Source organism: Dendropsophus ebraccatus, chromosome 5 (assembly GCF_027789765.1).
Source record: "Dendropsophus ebraccatus isolate aDenEbr1 chromosome 5, aDenEbr1.pat, whole genome shotgun sequence".
NCBI classification, from domain to species: domain Eukaryota; kingdom Metazoa; phylum Chordata; class Amphibia; order Anura; family Hylidae; genus Dendropsophus; species Dendropsophus ebraccatus.
In genome coordinates this window covers 27327904-27343081 of record NC_091458.1, presented here as the reverse complement: position 1 = coordinate 27343081, position 15178 = coordinate 27327904, and the positions used below count along the sequence as shown (strand labels likewise).

At 42.7% G+C, this 15178-nt stretch overlaps 1 protein-coding gene and 1 long non-coding RNA gene across 8 annotated transcripts in view; one reads left to right on the top strand and one right to left on the bottom strand.

Moving 5' to 3' along the window:
- TENM4 (teneurin transmembrane protein 4) overlaps positions 1-15178 on the bottom strand; it is an 890102-nt gene that overhangs the window by 461550 nt on the left and 413374 nt on the right. The window contains exon 1 of one of the 7 annotated variants that reach the window (XM_069969729.1): positions 11917-11973. The exons of the other annotated variants lie outside the window; for them this stretch is intronic. The gene's annotated coding sequence lies outside the window, so the exon portion shown is untranslated. Of the gene's footprint in view, positions 1-11916; positions 11974-15178 lie in introns of those variants that run through there. 7 annotated transcript variants of the gene reach the window in all.
- LOC138792378 (uncharacterized) overlaps positions 1061-15178 on the top strand; it is a 40126-nt gene continuing 26008 nt past the window's right edge. Inside the window, exon 1 of the long non-coding RNA XR_011363136.1 lies at positions 1061-1139. This is a non-coding gene — a long non-coding RNA (uncharacterized lncRNA). The remainder of the gene's footprint in view (positions 1140-15178) is intronic.

The following is a 15178-nucleotide window of genomic DNA, read 5'->3' as shown; positions in this document are numbered from 1 at the left end:
ATAACTAACCAGCAGAGCAGCTAAAAACAAGTAGAGTTAGAGAATTGGTGGTTCACTATTTGCAGTCACACTTAGGTGCAGGTGCTTGATGGGGTATAAAGGCCATAAGAAGACATAAGTATTGACACATAGTAGAAGCTTAAGGCTGGGTTCACACTACGTATATTTCAGTCAGTATTGTGGTCCTCATATTGCAACCAAAACCAGGAGTGGATTAAAAACACAGAAAGGTTCTGTCCCCATAATGGTGAAATTGAGTGGATGGCCGCCATATAACAGTAAATAACGGCCGTTGTTTTAAAATAACAGCAAATATTTGCCATTAAATGGCGGCCATCCACTCAATTTCAACATTGTGTGAACAGATCCTTTCTGTGTTTTTAATCCACTCCTAATTTTGGTTGCAAAATGAGGACCACAATACTGACTAAAATATACGTAGTGTGAACCCAGCCTTAGGCTATGTTCACACTACGGATGAGACCGTCCGTTCCGTGAATCCGGACGGGTCACGGAACGGCCAGTCTCAGCGCGGATCATCACGGCCAGTACTTAAGTACCGGCCGGATGATCTTTCCTCCGTGGAGCTCTGATGCAGGCGCATCAGCACGCGCCCGCATCAGAGCTTCCCATAGCCCACAGTGAAGCAAGTGGCCGGAGCCGCTCGCTTCACTGTGTGAACTGCCAGGTCCTTCTGCGGACGGAATTCATTGAATTCCATCCGCAAATAATGGACCTGTCAGTTGTTTGCGGCGCCACATTGGAACCGTCCGGAGCGTATACGATGTGTGTACGCTCCGGCCGGGATCCCATAGCAAACAATGTTATGTTCCACCCCACAAATTTACGGCTGTAGTTCTGCGGCGAGAACTACGGCCTTAGATTTACGTAGTGTGAACATAGCCTAAAGGTGTATCCTGGGCAGAGGCATAATAAAGTGCACTTACCTCCTTGGCTCCCGCGGCACCACCGTTATCTTACTGGTCCATCCAATTGATCACAATCCGCGGCCGCATGGTGTCCTGCCTAAGATGCTGATTGACTGAGCAAGCCTGCAGTGTCCCGTTCCCAGGATCCAGAAGCAGCCGAACAGTGGGATGGATCGGTAAGATATCAGCTGCGCTGCAGAAGTCAGTAAGGTAAGTGCACTTTAATATTATCAAACAACCTATCCTAGGGCATATATTTAAAACATCTTCCGCCTTGAATATTCTTTTAAAGTTATACCTCTGAATTTTAACATGATCTCCTTATCTACCCTATCCCAACACAGTCGCCTAGAGAGCTGAGATCTAAGCTGCTATATGTAAGGGAACCTCTTTAGCTTTCTCTACACATGCTTACTTTATGTGAAGGCATATTCCAGGCATAAATTATCACCTACTGTATCTACTGGTGATGGTCCAACTAATATAGGTATGAGGAACCTTTGACACTCCAGCTGTTGCAAAATTAAAATTCCCATCATACCTGGGCAGTGAAAGCCGTATCTCTGGCTGTCGAGGTATGATGGGAATTTTGGTTTTGCAACACCTGGGGAGCAGAAGGTTTTCCATCACTGAACTAATAGAAGAGCCACTTATTCAATGAAAAGCCTGGTCCATCTCAATTGCACATCCAGCATGGGAAGGAGTTTAAATGGAGAGGTGATTGAGCATGCACACTAATGCCCAATTAAACCTTAATGGGATTCCCATTACAGCAATACCCCCAGCGATCCAGTAGTTAAGTGCCCAATGTTTGAGGATCAACTTGCTTTGAGAAGATTCACATTTTCTCTATTGAACTACTACGGCATGTAGACATCATAGAAGAAGTAGTCATGTCTTCAGCGTGACAAAATATAGAGAACAGCTCCCACTCTGGTGGATCCATGCAGTTCGTTGATGAGTGTTCAGGGGGAATGGGTCGTTGGCCCTGTATTGACCATGAAAGAAGCCTCATATACTATTCGTTTGGGTCTAGTGGACAGTTGATTGATTTTACCATAGTAAAACCCAAACATTCATGTTTTTGAGAAGATGGACTAAGGGATTTAAATTGGTGGTCAAGAAAGACGGTATTACCACCTTAAAAAATCTACTTTCCATGAAGAACTGTAACTCTGGTCAAGAGTCAAAGTTTCTCCAGGCCCCAAATCGAGAGATAAAAATATACATTATACCAATAACAATGTACTTGGAGATTACTTCATATACTTCACTTCACCTTTAATACCAAGGAGTATAGATAAAAATGTAAAGCCCAGAGGCTCCGGAATCTGCCACCCTGAAATCCTCTTTAACCAGACATCTTGACCTCATGGAAAAAAAAAATATATAGCCCTAGGAAGATTTAAAGCATCGCCGGCTTGTTCAAGTCATTTCATCTCAATTCGCCACTCAAGGGATTGATGGAAAACTATTACATGCGAGGTGAGATATGGCAGCACTGAATGCTAGCCTATTTGCTGAGAAGGGATTTCGAGATGAGTGGGTCTAACAAAAATCTAGATTACCATCAATATACTTCTATAAAACTCATCATATCGGAATATGTGGAGGAGGTGGATTCTACAAGTTTTATAGGTTGGAAGAATATCTGCAGTTAGTGAGTTTTGTATTTGCTGGGATAGAGTTGGTAATGGAAGTTTATCTTGGGTTGCCTATGTCAAGCGCCATAACATTGATTTAAAGGGATAGTATCATAGAAAATATGAAACCTGTTACCATGTAGAGGAGAAGTGATGAAATCTTAAAATGTTTTTCTATCATTATGGGGTTAAAGGAACATGTAGTTTAATTTGCCAGCATCAGACTCACTATATATAGTGAAAATTGTCAGTAGACCTTGTATTTGTTCCATATTAGTTCCTTCTCCTTCTGTGTCTGAGAGTCCAGTGGGCGGTCCTACTAATTGGTCTGGACTCCTAATAGGAGTTGGCAAGAGTTTAAAGCATGGGTCTCCAATGTGCTGCCCTCCAGCTGTTGCAATACTACATTTCCCATCTTGCCTGGACAGCCAAATCCAAAGCTTTAACTGTCTGGCATGATGGGAATTGTGGTTTTGCAACAGCTAGAGGGCCGCAGTTTGAAGACCTGATTTTGTTATACTGAAACTATGTATCACCTGCTCAACTAATCCTGCTCTACAACATGCTAAGCATGGATTGGATTTCAGATTCATCGGGGCAGGTTCTCTTTAACCTTTTCATGACTGAGGTCATTGCTGCCTGGATGTCCAGGTCAAATTAATACAATGTTCGTCCCCGCCTTCTAAGAGCCATAGTACTTTTATTCTTCCCCTCACAGGGCTGGTTGGGGTGCCATTTTTTGAGCCATGATCTTTAGTTTTTATCAGTATCATATTGGTGTAAAAGAAAATTTTTGGATCGCTTTTTATTCATTTATTTAGAGCAGACTCTATGCACAGTTGGACGATCCGACAGGATGGAGGTAAGTGGCTTACCCCTGCCTGCCAGTACAAGTGATTAGTCAGTGACAGGTGCTTAACCTGTCACTGACTTCCTTCAATGCCACGATCTTTATGCAACACTGACATCAGCTGCCTGTCATTATCCTTGGCTCCAGGGACACTGGTGTGTGCAGGGCCGCTCTCACTGCAGCGGTTCCGCACACATTACAACCTTCTGACAGCCAGGAATGTATATATACATTGCATGGGGCATTGGCAGCAGGAAAGTATACATATGTATTGCTGACACAAAGGGGTTAAATTAGTTGAGCTTTGCATGATCCTGAAGACACGCTTTTCTTGTGAATTTTCACTTTGATAGAAGGTCCACAACATCATATTATAGGAAATTTAGTTTTGTAACAAAGACAAAAATTGCAAAAATTGCTTTACTTAACAACATGGTCTTTTGTTGTCTTTTTTTGTTTTTTTTTTATCTAATACTGAATATCATTTCAGATATTTTCAGTTTATATTTTTAACCATTTTTTTATTTTAAGTTTATTTTTTAACTAATATTTTTGTTAATTTTTAGTTGTTGTTTTTTTTTTAATCACATGGGCTGTATGACTTTATTTTTCTATTATAGCTCACGTTATATTTCTCAGTAGATACGGCCAGTATTGTGTTGCCAGCGCTGTGACAGCTGACATGTGTTCGTTATTTTAGGTCTAGATATAAAGGGTTCAGGTTTTTTTCCAGGCTGTGATGCCTTGTCGGCAGCACTGGTGCGCTACATGTGAGGTCTAGTTGGTTCATGACATAAAATGTCCATTACATTGGTTAATAAGGAATTTTCCTTAGCTTGGAAAAGAGTCAGGAAGTGCCCCTGTGGGATACTCAGCTTCTTCTGAAACACATTCGCAGCAGGAGCCTGCCCTATTAGGGACTTCATTATTAGAGCGCTCAGGACAGAAATTATATGTGCAAGAAAAGGCTTCATCATAACATGACGTCTTCTCCTTAAAGGAGGAAGCAGAAAATGGGTTGGTGAAGTATTTTCCAAGTAAAGGATATAAGAACACTAAGGGGGAGATTTATCAAACATGGTGTAAAGTGAAACAGGCCCAGTTGCCCCTAGCAACCAATCAGATTCCACCTTTCATTTTCCAAAGAGTCTGTGAGGAATGAAAGGTGGAATCTGATTGGTTGCTAGGGGCAACTGAGCCAGTTTCACTTTACACCATGTTTGATAAATCTCCCCCTTAATGTCTATGGCATTAATACATATGTGCTAGACCTGACTTTCCCCCCTTATATTCTATGTAGGTTGGCCTTTCTATTCAGTATATACATTCAACATTTCTGCGCTCACAATACATCATCTCTAATCCCTTCTATTGTTTGTAAAAAGGTGGAGATGTGGATTTGGTTTAGGTCTAAACTGGCCAAGGAGGTTTAGGGGTTTGTGTGTTTCTCTCCCATTCTGTGGGTTTGTACGTTCCTCATAATCCCAGGTTGCTGGTATTAGGCTATGTTCACACAATGTTTTTTTCAGCTCCGTTTAAAATGACGTCCGTTATTTTGAGTCTAAAATAACAGACATTTTTCGAAGCCTGGCATCCCCTTAGTGCAATGATGGGTGTTTGCACATTATTTTAGTTTGAGGTTACTAATTGGTCTTTGGTTGTGGCTTAATTGAAAAATCCATTGAATTTAATAGTAAAAACGGAGAAAAAACGGTGACAAAAGAAGAACTGTGTGTGAACAACTAATAAAAAATGTCCGCTATTTGCAAAAAACGACCGAAAATAATGTTCATGTTCATTATTTTGACATCCGCTGCAAAAACGTCAGTTTTTCAATGCATTGTTTGCATAGGACATCCGTCTTCCCATTGACTTCAATGCAATTGCATTGAAGTCAGTTAAATTGCTGCAAAAACGGACGTTTTTTTTTAAATATCGAAATCGGACGGTTTTTCTCCATTTTTGACGTTGTGTGAACATAGCCTTAGACTGTATTTCCAGATAATTACCTTTCAGGATAGTGTCTGCTGGCAATGGCTGTAGATAGTCTAAATTCACCAATGTAGCAGGCAAGAATTGTTTTCAGATTGTGCACAGGTCAAGGCAGGCAATACATAAAACTCAAACCAACATTAAAGTGACTCTGTACCTACCGTCTGAACCCCCCAAACCGCTTGTACCTTCAGATAGCTACTTTAATCTAAGATCTGTCTTGGGGTCAGTTCAGCAGGCAATACAGTTGTTGTGCTAAAAAACTACTTTTAAACTTGCAGCCCTGAGTCAAATTGGCGTGGCCTAGAGTATCTATGCTCTAGGATTGCCACACCCCTCCATCCCTCCTTCCCGCCCTCTTCATCATTAGGAATGCCCCAGAACAATTTCTCCTATTCATCACCTACTCTGAACACTGCATATGTATGGGATGGTTAAGGCACCTGAAGAAAAATCCTGCCCAGGGGCGTTCCTAATGATGAGAAGGGACGGAGGGATCACAATCCTAGGGCACGGGTACTGTATACCACACCAATTTGACACAGGGCTGCTAGTTTAAAAGTTGTTTTTTAGGACAATAACTGCATCATCTGCCGAACGGACCCCAGGACAGATCTTGGATTAAAAGCAGCTATCCAAAGGTACAAGCGGTTTGTGGGGGGTCAGATTGTGGGTACAGAGTTGCTTTAAAGGGAACCTGTCACTAGATTTATGCTGCTCTAAATGAGAGCAGGATGAACTAGTGATAGACAGTCTGAACAGATCGGTGTATTACTTACATTATTCTGTTCAGCAGTTCTCCTAATATGCAAGAGAATAGGATTCTTGTCACAGCCCCCCCCCCGCCCCCTGCTGCTGATTAATGGTGAAAAAAATAAAAAACTGTGTGTGAACCACTAAAAAATAACGTCCACTGTGCAAAAGATGTCCAAAAATAATTGTCCAGATCATTATTTTGACGTCTGCACAGACAACGTCCATCATGTTATACAATGTGAGCATTGGACGTCCATCATTCCATTGACTTCAATGCATTGCGTTGAAATCAATTAAATTTCAGCAATAAGGGACACCTTTTTAAAAAGAAAAAGCAGACGCCTTTTTTGTTTTTGAAACATTGTATGACCATAGCCTATGTGTGTTGGAACCGGAGCTTCAGTAACCCTACAATTCTCAACACAGCTATTGGTGGCAGAAGAGGAGCCTTGATGGGCAGACTAGATTAACTAAGTGGTCTTTCCCTGACGAAATACTTCTATGTTGTCCATTACTGTCACTTTTTGTCTATATATATTTATTTATTTTATATTACTAAGTCATGTAACTTATTAAAAAAAAAATAGAAAAAAATATATAATTTTTCTGCCGGAATACCCATTTAACCCCTTCGTGCTGCAGCTAGTTTGGGCCTTAATGACCAGGCTAATTTTTCAAAATCTGACCTGTCTCACTTTATGCTCTTAAAGCTCAGTGATGCTTTAACGTATGCTAGCGATTATGAGATAGTTTTTTCGTCACATATGGCACTTTATGTAAGTGGCAAAATTTGGTCACTACTTTGTGTGTTTTTTTGTGAGAAACATCAAAATATCATGAAAAATAAAAAAAAAATTGCATTTTATGAACTTTGAAATTCTCTGCTTCTAAAAAAAGAAAGTCGTAGCACATAAATTAGTTACTAAGTCACATTACCAATATGTCTTCTTTATTCTGGCATACTTTGGTAAACATATTTTAGTTTTTTAGGGTGTTACGGAGCTTAGAAATTTATCAGCAAATTATTACATTTTCGTGAAAGTTTCCAAAACTGATTTTTTTTAGGGACCAGTTCTTTTTTTAAATGGATTTAGAAGTCTGGTATCCTGAAGACCCCCATAAGTGACCCCATTTTGGAAACTACACACCTTAAAGAATTAATCTAGGGGTATAATGATCATTTTTATATATAATGAGCATTTTGACCCTACAGGGGCTTAAGGAAAACATTCACAATTAGGCAGTTAAAAAATGGAAAATTAAAATTTTCCAATAATATACACGTTTAGATTAAAGTTTCTCATTTTCAAAAGGAACATGAGAGAAAAAGCATCCCAAAATTTGTAACGCAGGTTCTCTTGAGTACAACGGTACCCCATATGTGGGCATAAACCACTGTATGGGCACACAGCCGGGCTCAGAAGGAAGGGAGCGCCAATTAGCTTTTTCAATGCAGATTTTGCTAAAAGAGTTTCTGAGCGCCAGGTGCGTTTGCAGTGCCCCTGTAGTGTCAGCAGAGAGAAAAAAAAAAACATAAGTCACCCCATTTTGGAAAGTACACCCCTCAAAGAATTCATCTTGGTGTGTGGTGACCATTTTGACCCCACAGGTATTACAGGAAAGTATTCAAAAGAAGACAGTAAAAATGAAAAACTCGAATTCTTCAAATAATATGTTCGTTTAGTTTGAAATTTCTCAATTTAACGAGGAACAGGAGAAAAAAAAGTACCCCAAAATTTGTAACGCAGGTTCTCCTGAGTACACCGGTACCCCATATGTGGGCATAAAGCACTGTATGGGCACACAGGAGGGCTCAGAAGGGAAGGAGCGCCAATTAGCTTTTTCAATGCAGATTTTGCTGCAGAAGTTTCCGAGCGCCAGGTGCGTTTGCAGTGCCCCTGTAGTGCCATCAGAGTAAAATCTCGCCATAAGTCACCCCATTTTGGAAAGTGCACCCCTCAAAGAATTAATTTTGGGGTGTGGTGAGCATTTTTACCCCACAGGTATTAGAGGAAAGTATTCAAAATTGGCCAGTAAAAATGAAAAACTCGAATTTTTCCAATAATATGTTGGTTTAGTTTGAAATTTCTCAATTTCACGAGGAACAGGAGAGAAAACGTACCCCAAAATCTGTAATGCAGGTTCTTCTGAGTAAAACGGTACCTCATATGTGGGCATAAACCACTGTATAGGCACACAGCAGGGCTCAGAAGGGAAGGAGCGCCAATTTACTGGAGCAAAACTGCAGCTAGTAATGGTTATTAGAATAGCGCAGTTACTAAAATAAAATAAAAAAATTAGATTACAGGTAATCTGGGGTGGTTACGGACAACATGGGGTGGTCACGGGCAACCTGCTGTGGTTACGGGTAATCTGGGGTGGATACGGACAACATGGGGTGGTCACGGGCAACCTGCTGTGGTTACGGCAACCTGGGGTGGTTACGGGCAACCTGCAGTGCTTGCAGACAATCTGGGGTGGATACGGGCAACATGGGGTGGTTACTGGCAACCTGCAGTGCTTACAGACAATCTGGGGTGGTTACGGGCAACGTGGGGTGGTTACGGATAAACTGAAGTGCTTATAGGTAATCTGGGGTGGGTACCTGTAATCTGGCATGGTTACCGCAATCTGGAGGGGGTCATAGGCAATTTAGGGTGGTCAGAGGCAATGTGCGGTGGTCAGAGGCGACGTGGCGTGGTCAGAGGCGACGTGGCGTGGTCAGAGGCGACGTGGCATGGTCAGAGGCAACATGGCGTGGTCAGAGGCAACATGGCGTGGTCAGAGGCAACGTGGCGTGGTCAGAGGCAACGTGCGGTGGTTACGTGCAATCTGGCGTGATTACGGGCAACCTTGGGGGGGTTATGTGCAACCTGGAAGGGTTACAGACAATCTGGGATTGTTACTGATAAACTGAAGTGCTTATAGGTAATCTGGGGTGGGTAAATGTAATTTGGGGTGGTTACAGGCAATCTGGAGGGGTCACTGGCAATTTGTGGTGGTTACGGGCAACGTGCGGTGGTTACGGGCAAAGTGCGGTGGTTACGGGCAACGTGCGGTGGTTACGGGCAACGTGCGGTGGTTACGGGCAACGTGCGGTGGTTACGGGCAACGTGCGGTGGTTACGGGCAGCGTGCGGTGGTTACGGGCAACAAGCGGTTGTTACGGGCAACATGCGGTTGCTATGGGCAACGTGCGGTGGTTACGGGTAATCTGGGGGGGTTAGGGGTAATTTGGGAGTAAACTGCAATTATTACTATAATAAAAAGTGTGTGTTTTATTTTTTTGTATGTTTGTAACTTTTTGTACTTTTACACATTCATTTTCACTGTATTACTATGATTACTGTGATATTTTCTATCACAGTAATCATAGTTTAGTGACAGAGACCAAATTGGTCTCTGTCACTTTAAATTTTCAGAGTTGGCTGGTTCTGGAGCGCATGCGCACTTCAGAAGCAGCCTGGACGCCGAGGAGGAAGGAGCTCCCAGGATCAGGTGAGTATATGGGGAAGGGGGGACGGGGGGGGGGGGGTGACTGGGGGGGTGGGGGGAGACTTTGGGGGACGGACACATTAATTTTTTTAGAATAAAAAGTGTCGGGAGCACATGGTACAAGCGATCAGCGGTATATAGTATACACCGCTGATCGCTTGTACCGGGACCCCACAGGGGGGCCCCGATCACTGCCCCATGCTCTCCGCTACCTCCGGTGACGGAGAGCATGGGACTTTGATTTATTTTCACTTTTCCATCGCTGTGAACAGACATAAAAGTCTGTTCACAGCGATGGCGGCGGCCATCTTGGAAATGATGGCCGCCGGTGGAGGGCGGTTAGTGACTGCCTACTAGGGGGGCTGGTCTGGGGTGTGAGGGGACACGGAGATGAAAAGCAGCGGCGGCAGCGGCAATGCCGGTTACCGACGGCCGCCGCTATAACGTTAATAGCGGAGAACGTCGGTAAAGGCCAGGACGGACCCCACACACTGCCCCAACCCCTCAGCTACCTCCGGTAGCTGGGGGGGTGGGGGCCTTCCGGCCCCGCAATCTTATTCTCTGCCATCGCCGTAAAAAGCTGATGGCAGCAGAATAAGGCCCCTTAGTGACCGCCGTAAAAAACCATTTCGGCGGTCACTATGGGGTTAACCAAAATAATATTATTATAACACACAATACAATTCTGTGATTTTCTTGTCCTCTACATGTGTTATATTCGGTCAAGAAAGGTCCTCCTCACATGCTGCCAACCCTCGTTACTGAATCTTCCGATTCACAGAAAGTTCCCTTTGTCTGCTCCCTAAGTGTTGGATCCTATCAAGTTCTTTGATCAATGCGCCTCCTCGCTAAGACCAAGTGGTGACACTTTGCTGAACTTGGCTGATCGGGCCAGGAACGTGTCAGGCCGGCTCGTGATTACATCTTCATCCGATAGACAAGATTGCCATCCCATTTTACTCGCTGCCACTCTCCCCAGACATTGGAAGACTTTGAAAGCTTCCCAGAGTGTTGCAGAAACATGTTTTGTCCTGCAGCCAGATCTGTAATGACTGAGTCTTTAATCCTGCAGTTTTTTTTTCCCTCTCTCTTGGCACTTTCCAATTGATGGACAAATTAAGAAGCCAAATTCAAGGGCTTCCCGGTCTTTCAACTTTTTTTTTTTTTTGTCTGCAAAGGCTGTGACGGCGATAATTAATCTCCCTCCGTCTGCTTTGACTTTAGATGTAAATCACTACAACCCCAATATCAGCGAAAGAGGAGATCTGCTGATGATATCTACTAATCATAATTTCACACGAGAAGGCCTCCGAAGCCGTGTCAAGTGGAAATATCTCCTGACGTGCTTCATCGACAATACATGAAAATACTAATACGCGCGCTAATAACAACATCTCACAGTCTCTCAAGAGCTCTTCAATGTCATAGAGATTTACAGAAAAACAAGCTGTCCAATGGCAAAAAGAGGCGATACAGCTGCGTGAATCCAAGACGAAGGATACTGCGGACCTTTAATGACTGCCCTTTAGGTTTAAAATGCTTTTACAGGATTATTTTTTTTCCAAAACAGTGCCCCCTCTTATCCTCAGGTTGTGCACAGTATTACAGCTCACCCCTTTCACATCTATGGAGATGAACTGCTATGCTGGACACAACCCATGGAGAGGCGAGGCAGTTTGTCTAATATTGTATAAGGGCCCGTTCACACTGAGCCAAAGTGGTAGAATTTTAAGTGGGCCCCGCGCCAGGGATGCCGCTTGAAATTCCACCTGTCCAATCAATTCAACAGGATTTCTTGCGTGCCATCGTTCTCTGCTGAAAGAATTGACATGTCAATTCTTTGGGCGGAGAGCGCATAAGCACAAGAAATCCCATTGAAACAATTTGACAGGCAGAATTTCAAGCTGAGTTCGATGCGCGGATTCCACTTGAAATTTGCTCAGTTGAAATTGGCCCTAGCTGTAATGGGTCAAATGGGTGCAGAGCTAGTAAGCAACTATACTGATGTAGCAGGGTTAATGGTTAGACCTCATGGGTTAACACACTAAAAATTTGGCTGCAAACTCTCTTATGTAAGTCCTATTCAAATTCAGATCCATAAGTGATAACAGTCACTGAAGTCGTAACTGTTGTTAATGCGCCATGACTGTTAAAGGGGTTGTGGCATGAAGGAAAGTTGGTAAAATAAGAATTGTACCACATACATAAATGTAAATTAGAACAATTGTGCTGTTCTTAGTAAAACAACTTACATCCCTGTACTTTTTCTCCCCCTGGATCTAATCACTTCCTGGTTTCCTCTATGAACTCTGACCCTGTTGTTGCCATGCAACAGTGTACACAGTTTTCTACAATCCCCCTTGCTTGCAGCCTAAGCTAAAACAAACTGCCAGTACGTCATGGAGACTACACTTGCACTGAGCAGGCCTGGTCCACCTTTGTGTATTGTTATCAAAACAAAACAGGGACTTGGGGATTAGTAAGTCTGCTTGCATACATAGTGCATACTGCCGCTCCAGTCCCCAGACGCTTCCTGACCTGGGATGGGACATGGCAGGCCCACTTTGCCAGTCAGTGGCTGTAGCAGTGCCCCACCTCTGTCACAGACTGGCTGATTGGGCCTGCCATGTCATGTCCTAGACCAGGAAGCAGCAGCTGGGGACTGGAGTGGCAGTATGCGTGCATCAGCGCTGGAGTCGGGGAGGTAAGTGAATGTTATTGTTTTCACCCACCCCCTACTCGGCCATATTAAAAAAAAAAAAAAAAAAGTGGCCATGCCCGGAGTTCTCTGCAGCCACTTTTTGGGTTAAGGACCAAGCGCTATTTTTCACATCTGACCGGTCTAGGTTTATGTGCTAATAACTTCATGTTAGTAGTAGTAGTAAATTTTGGTCGCTACATTAATTCTTTTATTGTGAAAAATTAGCATTTTTCTAGGTTTGAAATTCTCAGTTGTAACAAAGATAGTCATGCAGTGCAAAAGAGATAGTAATTCACATTTACAACATGTCTCCTCTTTGTTGGCATTATTTGCATAAGGTCTTTTTACTTTTTATTATAGTATATGGCTTAGATTACCAGTTAGTTACTTAGTTTACCAGCAAATTTTTCAAACTTGATGTACACTAACACCAACAACAATCAGGTACATTATCAGGAGCGGTGATCACGTACACTAACAGCGATGACAATCAGATACACTAACAGGAGCAAAGATCAGGTACAGCAACAAGAGACAGAAACAACTATCAGGTACAGTAACAGGGGTGACTATCGTCACAGTAATGGGGCATTACTATCAGGTACAGCATCAGGGAACATGGATGACTGTTAGGTATAGCATCAGTGAACAGGGATGACTATTAGGTACAAGAACGGGAGACAAGGGCAAAGATCAGGGCAGGAAAGGGTTAATTTGTTTGTGCTTACTGTACTGCGAGGCTGTACTTCTCTCCTGATTCTGAACTCCTCCCACAAACAATGAAGGAGATTAGAGATGGTAGAGCTGTCAGAAGCCGACCCTTCTCTCATTGCTCACTACGATCGGTCCATTTGTAGTGCTGGACTAATCGCAGCTATCCACATGGACAAGGCGAGTAGTGATAGGCCCCTGTCTGTAGCAGCCCCATACCTTGGTTCCTAATAATGGCTCAGATGCCCCCAGGTCTTGATAGTAAAGCAGGATAGGAAGACCCACACATAATCCCACAAGGAAAAGAAATGGGGGAGCAGGAAAGGTAAGTAGCTTGTTTGTTATTTTTACCCCCAGCCAATGAATTTTTTTTTACAAATTAAAAAAAAAATCCAAATAATCTTGTCCTAACAGTGAACCATACCATTAATAATGAAACTATTATTGTCAAAAAGTTATATTTTTGCTGTAATTGAATGGTGCTGAGAAAAAAATTCCATAGCTACCAATCCATTGAGAGGATTTGTCTACCAACAAAGAGCATCTGTGTGGAGCAGCAAGATCCGGGGGATACTTTTTTGTTGAACTTGACAGCGTTAGAGGTTTTGACTGATTAATTACTCTGGGAATTGATCAATGAAGGAAAATAATAAACAAAACGCCCTTAAACCTCCCAAAGATACAAAAAAAAAAAAAAAAAACAGAAATAAAAACATTAACAAAATTTGAAATGAAATATTAGTTAAAAAAAAATTTAGTGTGAAGATTTACAGTATTAGGAGGAAAAAAAAGTTGTAAGCTTTTGAAAGTTAGCTTTGAAAGGAGCCACCACTAAAAGGAAAAAATCTTATATGCTAATGTTATTATGAAGCGAGGAAATGAGCTGCGAGAGGCAGTCAGGACTGAAAGTTCATTGTTTTATTCACAAAGAACTGATCCCGATTGAGCCGCGCTTGTCATCTACTTTGCATATTCTTTATTTCTTTTAATTGTCATTATGCAAGAAACTTATCTGGTGGACCATGGGAACTAAAAGGCAGGCCTTTCAGCGGGCACAGTCCAATTAAAGCACAATTATCCATCTTTTACTGTAGTGGCCTTGTCTGTAGGAATGAAATACAAAAAAGGAAAAAAAAATGTGATCGGCCATAAAACTACAAGTAAAAACAGTGAGAGAAAACGGCTCGGGCATTCATCTATTCGAGGCCTCAAGTGGATGAGCCGAGAAGTGTGACGGCATATTCTGCAGCAGACAATGGTTCCCATCCCTGACTAAGAAATGCGCTGCCGAGTGAGCTGAGAAGTACGTACTGTACAAGCTGCTGAGACAATGGAGGTGAAGCGTAGAAATCTCCAAGACATAACAATTAGTTATAAGGAAGATTCCATAACTTTTGTGCTAGGAGGGAAATCAGTGAATCCAGTGCAGGATTGGGGTTACTATTCTTTTGTCCACTAGGAGGCACACTAGCTTATTTATACTATGCAAAATAATGATCAACATGTCTCCTTAAAGGGGTTATCCAGTGCTACAAAAACATGGCCACTTTCTTCCAAAGACAGACCCACGTTTGTCTCCAGTTTGGGAGATTTAACCCTGTACAATCCCCACCCTTTATCTAAGCTTGTGTGTAATAGGTTTCTATTACATGAATTGGGTCGTTTGTCTGCAGCACATCCTCTCTCACACCCTGAAGCTGCAGAAAATCCTCACTTTCTGCTCCACTCTGTCTCCACTCCTCTGCCCTTCCCCTCCCTTCTGAGACAGGAGTCACAAAATCTTTGTCTCTTCTGTTGTCAGGCAACTGTAACACCTCATCTGTACCCTGTCCACCACACACAGTGATCTCCTGACCAAGGGCGGGGAAACAACAGCCTCTCCTAAGTAGTATAGGGGAAAGGGGACACTGTTGTTTCCTTCCTCTCTCTCTCTCTCTCTTTAATCTATCTATGTAGATGAATATATAGGCAGAAAATAGGTAGCTGTTGATCAAGCCAATGGTGGGCAGATACTACAAGACAGGGACAGGCACCCCGCAGTTGATTCTGATGTGCAATTCATGCTGGGAGATGTAGTTTCCAGTCCGGTTGCCATGATGTAA